At 39.8% G+C, this 20,259-nt stretch overlaps 1 long non-coding RNA gene across 1 annotated transcript; it reads left to right on the top strand.

Annotated features, from left to right (window-relative positions):
• Positions 1-221: 221 nt before the first annotated feature.
• Positions 222-5,182, top strand: LOC142056682 (uncharacterized). The gene is made up of 2 exons (XR_012660408.1): positions 222-661; positions 3,909-5,182. It is a non-coding gene; the product is annotated as an uncharacterized LOC142056682 (long non-coding RNA).
• The last annotated feature ends 15,077 nt before the right edge of the window (positions 5,183-20,259 follow it).

Genomic DNA, 20,259 nt, shown 5'->3' with positions numbered 1-20,259 from the left:
GCTCTGCCGCGGTGGCGGTCGGGCTGCGGCGGCGGGGGGGTGGGGCTGGGCCCCGCCGTTCCCGTCCAGCAGCTCTCGGGGTCGGCCGGCGGGCCGCATGGCTGCCGCGCGGGGAGGGGGGGGGAGGAGGAGGAGGAGGAGGAGGAGGGGAAGCGTCCTTTGCCCTGGTTGTACGGCCCAGCCCCGGCCCCGCCTGCCGGGAGAGCGCCGCGTCGTTCGCCGGGCTCCTGAGGAGAAAAGGGGCGGGCGAGGCGTTTGAAAGTCACTGGGCGGCTCGGCGGGGAGAGAGATCGGCGCGGCGGGCCGGGGGAGCAGCGCCCTGCCTCCTGCCCCGGGCGAGGCTGCCCCTGGGCTGGCCTGGCCTCCCTCCCTCCCTGCCTGAGCGCGCCGCCGGCGGAGCCGGGCTCGCCCCCTCGGAAGGGCTGGCTGGCTGGTAACGACGGAGGGGGCAACACCCAGGGCCGGGGCAGGAATGCGAAGGAGGAAATCGGGGATAATGATGGAGTGTGGCGGTGTTTGTGATGTGAGGTCCTTTTGAAACCCTTAACGACTCTGAGGGCAAGGTTAGAAAGTAAAGTTTATTTTCCTGCTAAATGAAAGCCCGTCTGGGAGGAAAGTCGTCTTTTAGAAGATTGATGCTGTTGAAAGTCGGCTTTAGTAGGTGAGCTGCTCAGGAGTCGGGGTAAATTTTATTCCACTTGATTAAACACCTGCTTAATCACAACTGTTTACACAACCCCAGCCTAATGAAAGAGCAACATTTTTAGCATAGTAGATGGGTGAAAATGGGCCACTGTAAGACTGAAAATATGACATGCAAGACACACCAAAGTACTAATTAAGCTTCTTAATGGGGAAAATAATAATGCCCTTTTCAGGTGTACACTAGCACCTCACATTTCTCAAATACATGAACATATACAGGTCTAAGGAAAGTCAATATGTAAGATGTCAAACTCTTCTATCTGTGCATAATCCGAAGGGTTTTCTTCCTTTTATTCACTGCTAAATGTATGGCTCCTAGAGTTCCAAAATGTGGTACGTCATCTACGTTGGCTAAGACTGTTTCTTTTGTGCAAACAACACCTTCAGTCACTAGAACTGAGGTCATCTTTGAAAAGATGATTCCCCCACCCCAATGTAGTCCCATATAGGCCTTTTGACAAGTTAAACCTGTATATAAAAATACGTCTCATAAGAAACATGAACATAAGCCAAGAGAGTAACCGCTGCCTCACAGCCTTTGTATTTATTTCCTGGTGCAGGAGCAGCATTACGTTTATTTTTATTTTAGCTAGGCTTTGCCTTTTCTGAACATCCTTAGCACCTTATTTAGTCATGAATTTGAATTAGACTGGCCAAAAAGCCTAAGTTTTTAAAGTTAAATATGCAGGGTTGCATAGCTGCATGAGCTACCGACGTTCTGTTAAACGCTGCCGAGGCAGTAATTGATGTCATATGAACGTGGAGTTAATCAGTTCGGCTTTCTCCAAACCTTGAAGGAGTATTATGGGAAAGCTCTAAAGAGAAAGTAGCACTTTCAACCCCGTGACAGAAGGACAGCGTCATTCTCTGAACTATTTAATTACTGTTTAAGTTATTTTCTTCTAAGGAAAAGCTGAAACTGAAAAGCTTTGGGGGAAAAAATCCTGCTGACTGTTTTCTGCTGAGTCATTCCACTGGTTTATCAGAAGCATTTCGCCAACAGTGTAACACGACTCATGCCAGTCGCAATCAAATCTCCTTTTGTTCATGAGCTCAGAATCTGAATTCCCCTTTTCAAAGTAGAAATAAAATACAGTAAAATGCGAGACACCTGGGATTTGTCTGTAATAACAATTGGTACCGATTTAAATCAATCTCCATTCAGTCTTCTGAACATATTCTCAATGTATTAGTAATGTATATCACTAATATGGATCCGCTTACCTTACTTCACCCTTTCTGTAATTTTTTTTTTCTCAGAAAGCTCTATAGAAGGGACAGATGCTCAAAACATCCATGTTCTCCTAATGAAGCAAGTCAGAGCATGCAAGCCAATGACAGATTATTCTGAATATTCACATAGTTGCTGTGTGACATTTCAAATTGACAGTTCTGGTTTTGTGGTCAGATCTCAGGAATGCTAATACTGGAATTTTCTGTTTGCTTGTTGGTTTTTGTTGGGTTTTATTTTCCTAGCAGCCAACTAGATTCTGGTCTCCGTTTGGCAAGCATTTCAGAAACAGCTGGTGCATGACCATATGCCGTGCTGGCACTGCTGTGAGCTTATTTCCCACTTGTCCTCCTGGTCAATCAGAGCCGCTCCATGTGCTGAAGGACAGCTGGTCCCTTGGCATGCAAAGCAGCTAATGAACTTTTCCTCCAAAAAGCCGTAGGGACAGAACATGCTAACGCTGATCAGAGGCTGTTCCTTTCTGAACTGCTATCAAAGATAGTCTCTGTGGGACCTCTGTTTTGTTGCCCCAGTGTGACAACCTGCACACAGCCAGAACAACTAGGTGGGTGTGTGTTGCAGGTGACAGCACTTGTTTGGAAAATCAAGGCTGAATGATCTGTGTTGAAAAGAATGCTAAACCACATCTGAGTGACTGATGGATTCTGGCTTTTAGCTGTCAGCCTCAGCAAGTACCACTATTTCCCTTTTACATTCTGACCCCTGCTGGAAAGGGTCTCCAATCAAGTTCTTAAAAAAATGTATCCATTTCACCATATAATATTTTTTCCTGTTAAGGAACATACTGAAGATGGAATTGCACAGGAGTTCAGTATTACATAGCCATGGCTTGTAAGCATTTTACTGCTAGCCATCCATCTTACGTCCTTAAAACTGGTCAGTTTATAATATTCCCTAAAATTTCCTGCTAGGTGCAATAAAAAAACCCTGGTTTTCCCTGAGCAGGGGTTCTGTATCAGTAAACTTTGAAAGTGATGATAACCAATCATTAGACAGTCCTCTATTGTTCACACTTCATAAACTGTTCTTATGAAATGCTTGATAGAAGCAATCTGCCCATTTGGCTTTTTAGAAATGGAGATAGAGCAACATTAATTAGGGAACAAATGTAGTTTAAGAACAAAAGAGATCACCTAAGCGTGCAGAATATAAATACATACATAAATTCATAGACGTTTTTAAAATCCAGGAAATGTATGGACCTTAATGTAAAGTGAGACAAGGAACATCCAATAGGTACATGATGAGTTTTATTGGGTTATCTTGATGTACAGCTTCAGAAGTATATAATTATCTCTTTGAAACTACTTTGCCTAATTGCATGAGGGCTTGCATAACTTTTTTACTACTTTTCACGGTCCATTTCAGGTTTTGTGCAAAGACTCATGCAAAACGTTCACACCTCCCAGAAGTAATAGCTAGGTTCAAATGACACATCCAAAAGGCATTCCTCAGCACTAGATCAGGTTTCGGATTCCTTTTTACTGATCCCTCTTGCCTAATAATATCCCTGCAGAGTGAAAATGCTGTCAGCATCAAGGACCTCATCCATCGCAGTGAATGGATAGTAACATTAAATTTTGGTCAGATCTGCATTAGGCCACGGTTCGACCTTTCCCCTTGTAGACTTCTCTCTAACAAGTTTCAATACCTTTAGTAGGAGTGTGCTAGCATGGTGAGTTTGGAAGATCTGAGTCTCTTGAAAAATCAATTACATAATTAAAGTAAAATTACTGTCTGTTTAACACAACTGCATCTCTATAACCTCTGAATGTGTTTTTGCTTTCTTTGAACACAGACTGCACATAGGAAACTCATGGAAATTGCAGGTCAGGCAGTGCTATTCTGTAATAAGAATGACTGGGCATGGTGTTGGTATATCTTTGGGCTCTACATCTTTTTTTAAAAGTTATTCTGCTTCAGTATATTCTTGCCCTTTTTCATCCTGCAGCATTAACAATTGGGAAGCCTTGAGAAACCTTTGGGCAGTCCAAAATAATAAATGAAGAGGACTCTGCCTCAACATGCTGCTGTGTGCATAAAACAGACCACCTGAAGTCTACTGTAAGAAATATTCAGAGGAGATGTGAAAGAACCACGATAATTGCCTACACTACTTAGGACAAACAGCCGAGCAGTACAAAAGATAAAGAAAATAAAAGCTTTATACTACATAACGAATGCAAAAGTCCAAGTACCTACATATAGTGTTTGAAACAATAAACCAAGGAACAGCTTTTCGCTAGTGGCGCAATGAAAAGACTGATGAAAGTACAGTGTTACAAAAATGAAATAATTTCCACAAGTGATGAAATACAAAGCAAGCATTACATGCAATTGCATTTTAAGGACAGTCAGTCACCATAAAATACACCAATGTCTCAAAATCTGATCTTCTTTTTTGGGTAATGCCTATGTAGAAGAATTTGATGTCATAATGAGGAACTAATTTAATTGCATTATATTTGTTGCTACATCAGCTATTGTCGAGCCATTAAGTTAATTACATGTTAAGTTTTAAACTAGATGAAACACATCACGGCATCTGTTTTTTCCTATTTACTACAGCATTCCAGAATTACCATGTTGGAAATGTCTGAGGTTTTGGCAGCTTGCTGTCTTACAAATAGTTCATGAATACAATTAACCATCCTTGAGTAGCCTGCAGCATCGGCAACCAATCCTTGTCTTACTCGTCAGAAATATAGTTATTGTTCCACACTAATTCCACCAAACATTTTTTTTCAGACATTGGCCATATTCTCAGTCAGTGAAAATGCTGAAAACAGTGGATCACATTATACTCGCTGATGATCTGGCCGCAGATTTTGGAATGAATATATACCAATAGAGTCATTCCATCTTTATTAATGTTCTATATGAAGTGAAAAGTGAAAGAAACACATGAAAATGTATTGAGTTCTTAAAGTAATTGCATTGGAGGTATTATTCTTTTCATCCAATGCATCAGCATTTTCTTAACATCATATTCTGTTGCAGACCCTAGTAAAAGAAAAGATCCTTTGTGTATTAATGGCTTATTGTCTGGCACTTTGATGTTATGTTTTGCCTGATCAAAAAAGCTTGCTTTCTTTCTCAGATAAGATCTGAGTGCATGTTTTCAGATGCTTAAAAAAAAACCCAACATGTTTTGGAAACCTTAGCATGTAAGTGAATCATGTATGTAAGACTTATAGGCTGTAATAAACTTATGTTTATTCTGTATATTTTTTAGTGTGTGAACTAACCATTTTATCTGTGTGGGAGCGGAAGGGAGAATGGCCATTGCTGCTTTCTGATAGAACTGATAACCTGGGAAGTGCTGGTACTAAAAATGAGTAATTCCACAGATAACAAAGAACCATTAAGAGTGGCCAATTAATACCAGCAGCCATTACAAAGAGTTCATATAGGATAGAAAAAAAAGTCAGGTTTGACAAAAACAGCATTTGAAAAAGGTTGAACCACAGCAAAAAATATTACCATTTTCATCTTACAAAAAAATTTGTTTTGAAATACGTGCTGACATCTAGTCCCTGCATTTCCCAACCTTTAACTACACTGAAGAGTGATTTCTAGCTTGTGTGATTGACTACAGGGCTGTTGGCCTGAAATAGGAAAAATTGAGCAGCGTGAGAGAAGGAAAGGATATTTTTCTGTCAAGAAATAGCTAATATTTCAATACTTTACAGCAATACTTTACAGCTACACTGATACGCTCTCTGAAGTGTCTTTCATGATATTTTGGCATATAATTCTACCTGATATTTAGATGCTTATTTGAAGAGTTACTCATTGGGACTTGTTAATGGGGACAAAAGTATCAGACTTTCCAAGGCCAATTTATGTATATGTATTATAAAGGTGTTTTCTATCAAGAAAGCTATCTCTGTCGAGAGGAAAACTACTTGTTTTCTAGTTTCATCAGGATTTCATGTTGAAATTGGTGTGTCTTTTGAGTTTGACACTATTTCAATATCAATTCCCAAGAGAAAAAAAGCAGGCATAGCTTTAACTGGCTGGATGAAAGCTGCTGTCTTCATGGGAAAAAAAACCCCATATATTTCAGCAGCTGAAGAGGTCACAAAATAAAGGAATAGTTAAATGTCTAGACCCAGCCAGCTTTTCCACGTGTAGGGAAGGCAGAGGTCATTTCCCCTAAGAAAGCAACAACTTTTTTTCTCTGAGGCTGATTGTTGGCTCAGATAGAGCAAAATCACAAACCTACTGTGATCAGGTAACTCAAGGAGGAGGCACCGAAGACCCAACTAATGCAGTTGTGGTGTATCAGAGGAGAATATTGAATGCCAGGTTTGGACCACAACTACCGATCACAGATGGGAGTATAATCCTGCGAGATGGATCGCTTGGCTTTATTTGTTAAAGGGGTAATGCAGTATCATTAAATAAAAGAATAGTTTATTTCCCATAACAAATATTTTCTTCCTAAATGTCAATGTCAATATTCACAGTGGTGAATAAGAATTGGCGGCCAAGGGCACTGCTTTCTGGGTTGTTGCAATATTGTGATTTTACTGATTTTTATTCCTCGGAGCATACTTTCACAGATGCATGTGCTTCTGGACTTTGAACAGGACTTCACTGCAAAGTTTTTCAGGTAGGAAATGAAATCCTTAAGAAAGAAGCTGAAAACTTTGTGCTTCACTATTGTGCATAAAATTGATTTCCATACCTGGAATTGAAGCATTGCTGTGCCAAAAAATATTAAGGTACTATTTCCTCCGCAGTCAATGAAAAACTATAAGCCCCTGTAAAAAGGGATTCAAGGCACCTGTATGAGGCACGGGCTTCTCTGTGCTGACTGCATAGGTCTGCTGGCTGATCCAGGGCTCCCGTACGCTGCAATGGAGAAGTGCATGGAGCTCATCAGTGGAAATCACTATTGAAAACCATCTGAAGAGTCAGTAGGTTTGGCTTTGTCAGAAATAACTCTGGACACCAAGACATTTTTACAAGTAAGTAGGGACCGTGAAGGGCCCCCGCTTCACATCTGCATGACTGCACTTTCTTCTCTCACTCCCTGAAACCGGTGTGGCTGCATCCAGGCTTCCTATCAGGGATGGTTCTTGGCATGTCCTATCTCCGAATGATGCTAGGCTGGTGCTATTGGCCAGCTGTGCTAATGGTTAAGTACTTTGTGGTCCTCTCTTCAAGTCCGCAGCCTGGTCTTGGTTTTTATGCCACTGTAAACATAACTTCAGAGTTCAAAACACTGTTTTGTGTCTTCAGAGCAGGCGGGTACCAGTGGAGGACGTAGCTGTGGCAGCCTTGTGTGCAGTAATCTGTTGATTTGTGCCTCTGTCCTAGAAGACAGAAATTATACCTCTAGGACCTTTTCAGTCTTGAGTAAGCTGAACCCACTGATTCTGATTTTCTAAAGAAATGAGCAAATGGAAGAATGCCCTAGGATACAGGCCACTTTCCATCCCTCTTGTTGCAACTAGGCTGTTGTTCAGAAAGGAAAGGCAGAACCAAGAACATAAAACCCGACCCAAACTCCCTATATCTTGTTGCTGAAGATACTGCTTTGAAATGAAAAGTCTAAAAGTCCTGGAATTCAAACTCTATTTCCATTTATAGGTATGCAGTTTATCCTGCTCTGTAATGCAAAATGTAAATACTATCTCATGAGTGAGTTACTGAGAGTTAAGAGGAGGAAATATGTGGACCTCATCCTAAACTATTCTCTCGACTGCTGGTTAGAGGAGTCTTCTGGAAGAGCTCTCTCCACAGGCGGGATAAAAGTGCTAATGTCAGCTGGGAGTACTAAATGGATTTTGAGCTAAACTCAGTGCTATTTGTGGATGCTAGGTGTGGGAATGGGCTCTTTGGGGATGAGTTTAGGCACTTCTTTCTCAATTACAGCTTTAAGAGTTCAGTTTGGGATACTTTTAAGTATGTGTGGGGGTCTTTGTAGAAAATTTTGCAGTCCGACGTGGAAACTTCAGTAAATTTTAAGCTCTTCCATGGATAATAGGTGACCTGAATAGCTCTCTCAGATTTTAGGCACCATGCAGACTGGAGCTATTACAAAGCTGGTAGGAAGACCAATGAGCAGAGATAGGCTTTTATAATGGAAATGTGTTATTTGCTCTCTCATATTCAAGGCATACATATTTGGAAAAGTAAAGAAGGCAGCTTCCCTGCTTACAGTCACCCAACTTTTGAATGAGGGGGTAAATTCCCATAGTTTGGATTCAGCTCCTTAAGATACTTGATACTTTTTCTGTGCTTCTGTGCAGTATTTCTTCTGTGAATGAGGTTAACCATATATATGATACTAGTCTTCGTGTTCCTTTATTCAGAGATTTACCACCAACTGTCTGGTAATGTATCATGCAGTGAAAGTGAGGCATTCAGCTGCAGTTTCTTTCCAGCAAACTCATTAACTGACTTTTCTTGACAGTCACTACTTGTCATTATTTGTGATAAGGGAGTTTTGAAAACTGTTACACAAGCTAGTGGTAGAAATAAGTACTTCCAATGTATGTTAAAAGTACTGCCCCGTTTATTTTACAAAGAAAACTTTAGCAATAACTCAGCTGAAATTTAATAACTGCCTGATTTCACCGCTGTTAGTAGTCTCATCCCAAGTCAGTGACAAGCGCTTACATTTTTTTGTGATTGGTCTCAAATTTAAACGTGTGATTGTTTGCTACAACTATTCTGCTTACTATAGTTATATGAGATGATACCAAATTTCCATGATTTGTTAAATTTTTATTGCCTATAGATGCAGAGAACATTTTCAATGCACACCTTTTTCTGGCTCACCATCCCATTTCAGGGGTCACCTGAGGCATGTCTCAGTGGAGGCAGCCAGGTTTTCAGTTTATGCAGTGGCGGGTTCAGTCAGCATACTTCTTCACTTGTGATGTTGATTTTGGGGGGATTTTCTTTTAATCCTGTAATGATTAGGTTCTCCAGAGCACTTCTCTTATTTTCCATGGTGGTAAGTTTTGTAATGTCAGCTGATATTATATTCCTTTGGCACACCTATCATTTGCGTGCACATAAGGCATTGAAGGTACTCATTATTTTCTGCTAACAAGTAATCTTGTTCCCACTTAATTTGAAACACATTGTTCTCTGTATCCTAATTTTGGCTTTTACAGTTACTTGCCTCATTGCATTTGGATTACACTGCACTGTGTTTTAATACATCGTATTTAAAACCCACAAGACAAAACATCACAATAAATAGATACATAGATATAATTGCAATGGAAACATGGCAGCTAGGGAGGCTGACGTGATTTATCACGTCAGGAGTACATCGTCATAGGCAGAGTGGACACTATGGAGCTGCTCTGTCGAGTAGAAGCTCAGTCTTCCCACTGGTCTCCCCAGGCTCTCAGCCTTCCTGGGGCTGAGTAGAGAGGTTGTACCAACATGTTTCTGCACTCACAACAGTGGCAGAACTCTCTACAGACAGGCTTTTGTGACAATATTATTGCAGCAGCAACCCCTTCTCAGAAGGAGCTGAGGAGGTCTGTCAGAGGTTCACACACCTGCATTCTCCAGTTTTTAACCCTGGAGCGGCTGCTGGACAGTCTTTGCTTGCCAAGTGATGGCAAACCACTCCTTCATGTGGAAGCGCAACTTCTGCTGAGATTCATGCACCTCCTGAATTAGTCATTTCCTTTCATCTCTGCTCCAAGATTGTACAAGATGCCAATGATGGTAGGAGAAGAATTGTCCTGTGGGCTGTATTTGGCTTGTACAACACCCACGGTAATGTATCATATTTGCAGACAATATCAGTTTGCAGTGGCTAAATGTCTCAGTAAGAGATTAATGCAATGACAATGAAAGAAATAAACTGCATAATTTATCTCTTTGGGAAAGTTTTAACACATACAACTATGAATACTCCTTTCGTGTTGAATAAAGGTTGCTTCTTTCACTTTTGGTCCCTTTTCCATTTAACATTGTGTAATCGAAAAAGCCATTTGTATACTACAATATAAGGTAGCCCACAAGAAGTCACAGCAGAATATTTATATTTATATTATTTATATTTATATTTATATTTATAATTTATATTTATATTTATATTGTATTGGAAAACCTACCTCTGAAGATAAAGCATTAGGTAAAAAATACGGGGTACATTTAGTTTTCCAGAAGGGAATACACCCTGTAAACCCCAATGCCTGGAGGGGCTCCGGGGAAGGACCGTACGAGCTCTGCTACACTTGGACAGGGTCTAGCATATATACATAATTATTATAAATAATAGTTTCCCACCTTTAGCATGCCGACATTTCGGCTGTGGAATTCTAGAAAGCACAGTTTAGCAAAATATCAAAGAAGACACTATACAGGGATGAATCTATGTTTACCTGGTTATGCACATAAATCCCTTACTCCCCTGGGAAAAAGAAAGTACTGGTGTTGCTAAGTTTGTTGCGCGGGTCCATAAAAGCAAAAGCAGCAAGGCACAAATGTACGTATATATGCTAATATGTGTTCATGTCTATAAATTATGCTGTTTTTTCAGATAGGAGTGCTGAATGGTATGTCTCTGCATTTCTCAGCATAAGCGTACATCATTTCCATGTGTGTTTCAAGAGATTGACTGAATTCTTGAGGCTGAATGATAAGGCAGTGTGGGTTGTGGAGCACTGAGATAATGCCACGAGTCACCTGCAGAGTATGGAAAGGGTGGAGCTACCAAACTTCTTATGTCAGACCTCACAGAATTTGCATATTTAAGTGCCTTAGTGTTGTTTAATAAATTTTTCAGCATCTCATGATCACTTAGATCTCTTTCGGTGGATTGCCTGGGGACTATGTCCCAGTCACAGGGAAATACTGATTTACCATGGTAAATATTCCTTCAGGAATGCATGTTGTTAAGCTGCTTTTTTAAACAGTGAAGTATAGGCTAAGCCTTAAATGTGTGCTGATATCTCCTTGATTTCACTAGGATTTAATCACAGGTTAAAGTGGTTTCCTGAGTTAGGGCCAGAAAGATAGACAATATACAACTAATTGAACAGGAGCAACCCAGGCTGTTAAGATCCTAGTCTGCTCTCATCATGCATATATACACGTTCACAATATAATTTTCATGTAAGTTTGGGCAAAATTAGAGCTTTTAAAAAAAGCATTCATAATTTGCATGGAATTTTCAGATAGCAGCATGAGACAAGACTAAGGGACACAGGTAGGAAGTTTGTAAGAGAAGGGAGTACATAAGAGCCTGCCTCTGACCTTCCTTGAACTGAGAAGTCATTGAATTTGGAGAATTAACTCAAACCCATCTCTACAGCAATCATAATTTGGAATGGCCAGAAGATGCTGGGATGGTATCCAAAAGACAATTAATAAAACAAAAGCTATTCATGTATTTCATGACATGCATCTTGGCAAACAGCTCAGGAAAACTGATATTGATAGAACCAGTGGGGCCTGAGTCACTCAGGGCTATACCTTTAAATATTGGAATGATTTACCAGGACTTGTGGGATAAATTATTTTCATACCTAGGAAGTTTCTACCTTACAGAAAATAACTTGTTATTATTAATAATTCAAAGATTCAGTGCCTTATAAAGAGAATTTCTTGGGTATGCCAAGAATACAGGAAATATAAAAAAAATAAAGGTGTAATCTATTATGAAATAGATTAACTAATTTGACAAATAGTATTATTGAAATGTGAACTTTAGATTATTTTCTTTTCTATATCAACAAAAATAGCAAATACAAACATTTCAAATATAAAATGTGTAATTAATTTGCATAAATTTAGCTAGCATATACAAAATAGAGACAACTGTAAAACAGAAATAGGGACAATTTGAATTAAGCAAGGGTAGCTATTCTCCCACACCTAGTATACAAACAGCTGGGACTAGCTTCTGTTTCCTTTACTCCAGTTTAACTCTACTTAAATTTGATCCTTTACAGAACTAAAGCAGTAAAACTGAGATCAGATATCATCTTGCAGTGACAGGACATGCTGCCTGGAACTTACATATGGATCTGACAATATCGGTTCCGATCCTGAAAATTTTCTCACATGTGAATAGTTTTATTTCTGTATTCAAGACCTTACATAGAAGATATGCTACATGTCAAGTAGTTAGGCAAATAAAAACTTTCATTCTTGTTTTTTTTCAGTTTAATTTTAGTAAATTTAATAGTAAGGGACAGCAAGGAATAATGGGCTCCAATTTCTGGCTCGGTTTGTTAGATCCCACATCTGTGTACTATTTTCTCATCACCTAACTTTCAATATATTCTTCTCAGCGTCCACCCAGTGCATGATGCATTCAGTTCACTACTTCATGTGATAGATCTGATTATAGTGTCAGAAACAAGATTACTCAGTGATTCAGCCTAATGGAATTACTGGTAGCAATTGGTAGTGGAATTACTTGTAGCAATTTCTCTATAAGTACATAATGAGGGGAATCTTCAAAAAGAGGTAATGTTGCTGAGCAGATCGATTGTCTCCATTTGGATATCTGAGATAATAAATAGGAACAAAATGTTTTTTACTGAAGTATTCTGCATGAGAATTTGCATTTTCTGTAGAATGGATTTTAAAAAAATACCTCAAACTGAAAAATCACATTCAAGAATTTGGCGTTTTGAACTTCACATGAAATCTGAATTCAGATTTGGATCCAAAAATAGTAAATGATCCAATAAACAATCAAAGCTGAAATTTCTGCCTTTAGCGGTGGCTATTGCACAAGAAACGAAAAAGGTATACAAGCTCATAACAGTTCCACCCAACTAATGTATAGCACTTGTTTGTCATAGTTATTTCTCAAAGTGCTTTACCAATTGACCTTCTCCCATTTTGTAAAGAAAGAAACTGAGACTCAGAGAGAGTAGGTGATATACCAGAGGCTTTGCAGCAGGCCAGAGGCAGGGTCCCAAGCAGAAGCCCAGTCTCTGCTGCCTAGTCCTGCCATCTGTCCACCAGTGCTGTGGTGCTAAGAGTGATCACTGGAAAAAAAAACCCTTATTTCAAGAGTATAAACCAGCTTCCATCATAATACAGTGGGTTTCTTATTCATATACATGCATATTGCCTTACTTTCTCTGACTGGAAGAGCAAGGGAAAAAAATCCCTTCAATTTTCAAGATGAGAAGCGGAGCATTATAGTAAAATTAATGCTGGCAGAAACATTTATCCCTCTGTGACCTTTTACTGTTTTCTTAAATGAGCAGCTTCTCTCCTTCCGGCTGCAGTGATTCCCTCTTCGTTCCTATTCAAAGAATCAGTTCAGACTGATTCAAGTACTTTTACAGCCAGGCGCCAAATGAATACATTGCATTTCACTGAGTTGCAGATGCTGGTTAGGTCACAAGATGCTCAGGCATAAAAGGCTCTATCCTAAACACTGGACGTTTTCACTTCTCTCTTCTCCTTCTCGCATGCAAATGGGGTAAGATTCACTAATTCACATTTTTTTGTATAATAGAGAGTCTGGTCCCTTCATACATCACATACCAATTTAACTATGTTATCTGAGCTGTGAGAATTTTTCCAACCCATTTAATTGTACTATTTAAATGGATGCACGCTTATACTGGTACAAAGGTGTTTTACACTGCCACTGGTTTTCTATCTGCTAATGAAGAATAAGCTATTCTGATGCAAATCCCCCTAGATGGGAGAGGTACAGCTTTAACTGTAGCAATACAGTTAGGTCAGCACAGCTTTCTATTGTAAACAAGGTCTATATTGTGGGGCTAAGGCTAGATTACTCAGTTTTTCAAAAGGTCTGCCTACAGAATATGCACAACCAGTGTAACTAGTTGTGTTTTAATAAATACCAATAATATGTGTCTAATTATGACAGTTCATCTCGGCACTTCCTGCGTGCCTCTCACAAAATGACTAAGCACTTCTTGTCTCACCACTGAGCCAATTACTGACTACAGGCTGTTATTAGGGGCAGTCCTATATAATTTTTACAATTACAATATATGTTATTTCATAGTTGTGGACTGCCGACAAGTGAGCACTGTCCATCTAGAAGAAAAATATTGTCTGCAATCGTTTTCAAGGGCTGAGGGATGCAAATGTTTACTCACAAGCACAGCTTTTCTGACCATGAATAGTCCCCCTGGTTTCCAAGGGGTTAAGCCTGGTAGTAAGTATTTGCCAAATTGATGCCTTAATCAGCATGCTTAAAAGTTTAATTTTGCTCTCTCCAAACATGTTTGCAGGATGCTAAAGGAGTCTCATAATTCTATACATGCAGCTTAGCTCCTCTTTTGGAATTGCATTTCGATTTAAAAAACACTCAGGCAAGCAAAACCCACTGTTACACTTACTCTAAGGTGTATTTTATGATGGATGCAGTGGTTAGAATGTCACGCAGGCAAATACTTCAGTAGAAGTGTGCAAATAATCAAACGACAAAGTTCCAAATCTCATTAAATAGTGGGATCTAGAAGCTGTGGATTAGATTTATTATTGCTAGAAAGAACAGTCACTGTTCACTGATGTCAAAGGCTAAGGTAAAATGGATAAAAATTGAGCAGAAAGCAGGGTTTATTGAAAGAAAATTGACATTAATATCTTTTTTGCCTTCTTTCCCTCTCCGTCTCTTAACATGCAGGCAGCTCCTACTCTCTGTTTTTGCCCTGTGGTCTTGCTGTCATCTTTTCCTGTCTATACCCTTTTCATAGTTCCATGCAGCACTAGATCCAAGAAATCAGTTTTGCCTACTACTACCAAATTTGTGGGGCTTTCTGAGTCCTCCTCTCTGCCAAAAATCAATTACAGAACTTTGTCTCTTCTTGTTTCCTCCTAATGCTTAATCCTTTATAGATGACTAAGGAGTTTAGCAATGGAGGTGCTCACTTTCTCTCTTGTAATAGGAAATGCCCTTGAAGATGTCTTGAGCCCTTTCCAAGGAGCTCTGGGAAGATAAATAGCATGTCTGTGCTGTCCACATTGATCTGCTGCAAATTTTGCACCTACTTCTTATCTTCCCTTGTCCACAAAGCTTGCCTGTCACTGTGCACTTGCGAATTCAGTCTGGCACCTGATAGCTGGCTCTGCAGATGAGAAATTCAGATACAGGTGGTAGCTGGGCCCATACCTGAGGTCCACCTCTTTATGAACATGGTTGATGCCCCCACAGTCCAAAAGGATCTTGAGACTTCCATGCTGAAGATGTGCTTGGGGTACAGCATCTGAATAATTAACACAGTTTTATATTTTAGTAGTGTGATTAAAAACGCAGTCACTTTGTAGAGAACTGGTTTCCTAGAAAATGTTGCAAAGAAGTTAAAGTATATTGCATGAACTTAATTACGTCTTTGTTCTACAAACTGTAATAATTAAAATGTAATCCACAGTACAATCAATACATGTTGCCATTGATTTCGGTAATGTATGCATGTAAATAAGAGTGTAAAGAGAAGCTGTAACTATATATGATGAGGTTAGTGAAGCCTTTGATAATACTTCATTGGTATTTTCATAGTTGAGGTACATTTACGTACTGATAAACATCATTTAATGTTAATAAGTGATTCTGTGATTAATAATTAAAAAATTGGAACTGCTTACTAGCAGCAGGTCAGTAGAAAAAATGTGAAGATTATAGAAGAAAAAAGGCACATATGAATCGACAATGTCATACTGCTGCACAAAAGTAAACATCCTATGGGGATGTCTTAGGAGAAGTGTTGCATGTAAATAAAGCCAAGCGTTCCTTCCACACTACCTAGCTTTTTGAAGGTCTGAACCTAAAAATTACTCGTGTTCTTTTTTTGTAGATCAATGAGAGCAAGTGTCCAAGGAAAAGAAATAAGATTGATTAATTCCCTTCCCTGACTGTTCAGGACCAGAACCACTAGCTGAGAGGCTGCAGAGAAACTCACTGTGCACATTTTTGGATATACATCATGTGTATAAGTGTTGCATGTTCATAAACTAAGCAGGGAGTAGGATATTATTGACCTGCATGCCACTGAAAGTATTTACACTTGGTGAAAAATATAACAATCTCCCAGTTAACAAAGCAACATCTAACTTGCATAAACTGGGGCTGAAAATTTAAGGGTCTGCATAACAAGAGAAACTTAAAAAGAGTTTATTTGTGGCAATATTGAAACAGTAATGCATCTCTCTCCTGATCAAGATTGTCAGAAGCAGCAGTATGTAATAGAAGATTAGACTTGGAGTCAACAGACCAAGCTCAGATCCTCCTGTTCTTGCTCTGCTCAGCAGTTGTGGGAAGGTCAGTGAATCTCTCTGTTTCCTTTCCCACTGTACTTCTTGGTTTCTCTTTTATGTGTTTTGACCTTTTTGCTACCTTTGACTTTTCTCTTTGGAGCCGGACCATCTTTCCCAGCATTTCCATAAAGTTTAGTACAATGTGCCTCTGGATCATTGGGCAAGACTTTAGACGCTACCACAAGAGTAATTTAGAAGGGAGGAAATTAATTTCTTTCTTAGGCAGAGAAATGATCCCAAATATATATTAACATCTGAGACTTGAATTTGAAGAAATGGCTCTTTGGTTCTGTGGCATCTACTTCAGCATGCCATTGACTTCACAGTAAGTATGCTGGGGACTGAAGTTATACATATGCTGCAGACAGCTTTCCTTTGGCTGCAGACTGCAGAAAGCTAGACTGGCATTAACAGCTGCCTGAAGCACAGGTTACAGTAAAGTATATCGTGTTCATATCATCATTACATACCTTAGATTCCACTGTAAGCCTGAAGTCTGGGGGTGAGGAGAGGTCTTCAGACCATAAATACATTAGCCTGGCATGATGAACTCTGCAGCTCTGTCCTTCAGCTAAAAGGAAAAAAAACTTTTATTCCATAGACATATTCTTGAGACTGCTGAAGAGCAAATCAAGATGGGATTTTTCTCACTTATTACAGAAAACTTGGAGACATTTCTCTTTGTCACAGATACTGCTGATATTCTTAATGCACCTATATATCTGAAGCACAAAGTGTAAAACTTCATTCTCCATCAAACTTAGATAATTCACGAGTGTGCTTACAGCTAAGTGTGCAATAAAATACTTCATTATTATTCATGATGCAGTTAGTAGAGTGTTGGCAATTTTCTTAAAGGGAATAGGAGAGAGACTGTAGAAACAAGTAAGAGATAATTATTAGAAACCTATGGAAAAGAGAATTGCAGCTTTTACGATGCTTGAAGACTGTGGAGAAGAAATGGACCAAAGGGATGGAGAATCAAGGATGAGGAAAAATGAAGCATGCTGCTTTTACAAGGAGAGGCCTTTGCAGGAAAGGAAATGTTCCACTTTCCTTCATACTGAATCCTTCATAAGGCCAAAATGAAGATGAAGCAAAAAATAAACTCAGAGGTAGAAATCCACCTGACTGAGAATGGATCCAAGAGAATCTTCTTTTCATTGATGTTCAATACGTGGTTGGGAGATAAAGATTTTTAAAAAGGATACGTATCTGAAATTAATTGTATCCACAACTACCAGGAGTAAGTTCAGCGTAAAGAGAAATGCTTCATTGCCTCCCTTAATAAGGGGGAAAGGGCATGACACAGTGTCTCTGATTGAAAACAAGTTCTCTTTTTTCTCTCGTTTGCTGTCAAAGTTTAGCAAACTTATTTGCATTCACTTCTCCCAAATTTTCTGACAGCTTTGTCACTTGCATCCCAACTTTTGTGCCACGAAACGCAGCGTTGTCAGCTCATCCAAACAAGCTCTGAGCTGCACCATTAACTGTACAAAAATCGACATTAAATAAACACATTCTGAATATAGGGCATTATGGTGTTTGTGTGTACTTGGAAATCATTGTTGTTTTTGATTCTTACCAGAGAAATTGCCCCACAAAGCGATTTCCGACCCTTGATTCAGCATGCTGCTTCTGCACCATCCCAATCCCTGTTAATCCTGGGCATAAAAACCACCCGAGGCTACTGCGTGCTGCTGCAGAGCACTACATAGAGTGTGGGTCAAAGGGACAGCCCTTTTCACCTTTCTTTATTGCCCTCTATGAAACAAATAACTTACAGATGTTAAAAATATTTGGAGTTAATAGAAGAGAGCCTATGACCACGTCCAAAATGTTTTGCAACAAATGGCATGGGGCTGTGCAGGCTTAACCTGTGTATTGGCTCATCAGCGTGCAGTCCCAGCAAGGCTAAGGACGTGAGGCCCCCCCCAGCAGGGCTTGCAAAAGCTAATCCACAAAATGGTGCTGCTAATTGCTTAATGTACTTGAACATGTGGAAATTAGAAAGTACCTCAACTTGTTCATCTAATTGCCAAGTTCAATTTTGTGTACTTCAGCTGAAAGTAGCAGAGGGGACCATCCGCCTGAGCAATGTAGTTGTTGGACTGTTATGTGGGCTGAACAGGCAATTTAAAAACAGGTATTTATCTAATGTATTTCTCTGATAGAGCATATTTAATGTATTTCTTTAATTCTCATTCTGTATTTCTCTCATATGCCTATATATATTTGTACATGTTTCAATAATGTTTTAGTATAAGCATCTTGAAGATATTTTTATACAAATGCAGGAGCATTCGTATTCACAGATTTGAATGTTTGAAAATAGGAAATACTAATGGAATTTATTTCTGTAAATACAAGTAATTTACAGAAAGATCCTCTGTAAATGTTATCAGTTTGTGCTACTGTAACTATTACTATCAAATTAAGCACATGCATTGAAGTAGCTCGTGAAGGCACTAGTCATAAATCAGGTCTGTGCTGCAAGAATATCAGTGGCTCTGGAAAAATGTGTTCTGCTGGCGGACGAGGGAGGACGCCAGAGATAGCTGCTTGCTCTTTCTGGTTGATTAGACATCCAGACCCCTACTAGTACAGTTGTCATATGCAACATGCCAAAGCCAAACATGGCTGAGCATGGAGAGCTGTTCTTAACTCGTGAAGTACAGTCCTGGTCCTGCAAGGGATCTGCAGGCGCAAGCTTTCTGATCCGTACTAAAGTATATGAGTAACATCTAAGACATCGAGTAGTAGATGCAGAGCTGGATTAAGGTGCCCATGTGCAATATTTTTATCTGTTGACAAATCTCTAAAATTTGAGCAGGAATTAAGACATTAAAAATGAAAACCCTTTTATAAGCAAAAAAGAAGGCATTGACATGGTATGAAACAGAGCTTTGAAACTGGATGTGCCACATTGCTACCCAGAGCTCTGCCAAGGCACCTGGTGGGGCTTAGGCTCAGCCATCAGCCCAAGCACAGATGAAACTGCACAGTGAAGCCCCACAGACTTTCATAGTGAGTTATCGCTATGCTGTGGCGTTACAACTGCAGACAAAAATAGCCTCCCTGCAGTAAGTATAAGGTGAGTAAAGCGGCGCAGTTATTAGTGTAATGTTGGAAGTGCCAGCAGTGCCCAAGGTTTTCCTTTTGGTTTCTCTCTGCGGAATCTGGGTCTGAGAGATCCAGACACTTAATTCTGAAACTACCCCTGTGATATTCACATACTTCCCTAAACTGGAGTTTTGCACAAATTGAAATGAGCGTCTCTGCTTCACTGATCATTCTGTGGGAAAAATATGTCTGATAAAAAAGTTTACTACCTTTTTTTCTCCCCTCAATTCCCTCTGTTTTTACCAGATTTGCAAAAGCAAAACCCCAAACACTATATTCCCTGGAAAACACTCTTTTTTTCCCTCTCAGACCTTAAATTTCTACTCATAGTCACTCTTTCCTCTGCAAATATTCTATGAAGAACTACGTATCTTAAAAGTTGAAGCTGAGAAAGTCAGGTTCCGAAACACCAACAGTTTTTGCAGCTGTTTTCACTGCGTGAGCCTGCGTGGTTCCGTGTTTACGAAAACACACTTTGTCCTGTTTTATTATGCCTAAACTCCTGCAGATTGTCCGCTTCAGAGAAACACTGCCCCGTGACCTGGCAGGAGTCCCTGCCAGCGATAACCCCATCCCTGCCGAGGGCCCCGGCTAATCGCACCTCCCCACCCTGCCTGCCTTCCCCCCCGCCTTCCCAAAGCCTCCTCTAAAACCCGCCCTGCACAACCATGACATCTGTATTTGCAATTTAACGGAGTTATTCGTAACAGCATCTTGTTTTCAATATCTCCTTGCAGTTCTTCTCCAGTACAGAGGTTGTTGCAGCTTTCTGAGGTTACTTTGTATTAACTCAGAACTGCTTCTTTAAATATATAGACTGAAAATACTGCATTGCAAACTCATGTCTCCACAAAGCTGTGACTGGATTTGCAAAAATGTGTGGAAAAAAGATGAAACAATTTCAAGATTCCTTTACTGCTGCTCAAAATGAATCATCT

Source organism: Phalacrocorax aristotelis, chromosome 4 (genome assembly GCF_949628215.1).
Source record: "Phalacrocorax aristotelis chromosome 4, bGulAri2.1, whole genome shotgun sequence".
Taxonomy (NCBI): Eukaryota; Metazoa; Chordata; class Aves; order Suliformes; family Phalacrocoracidae; genus Phalacrocorax; species Phalacrocorax aristotelis.
Note: the sequence above shows the minus strand (reverse complement) of the source record. Positions and strands in the feature narration are given on the sequence as shown.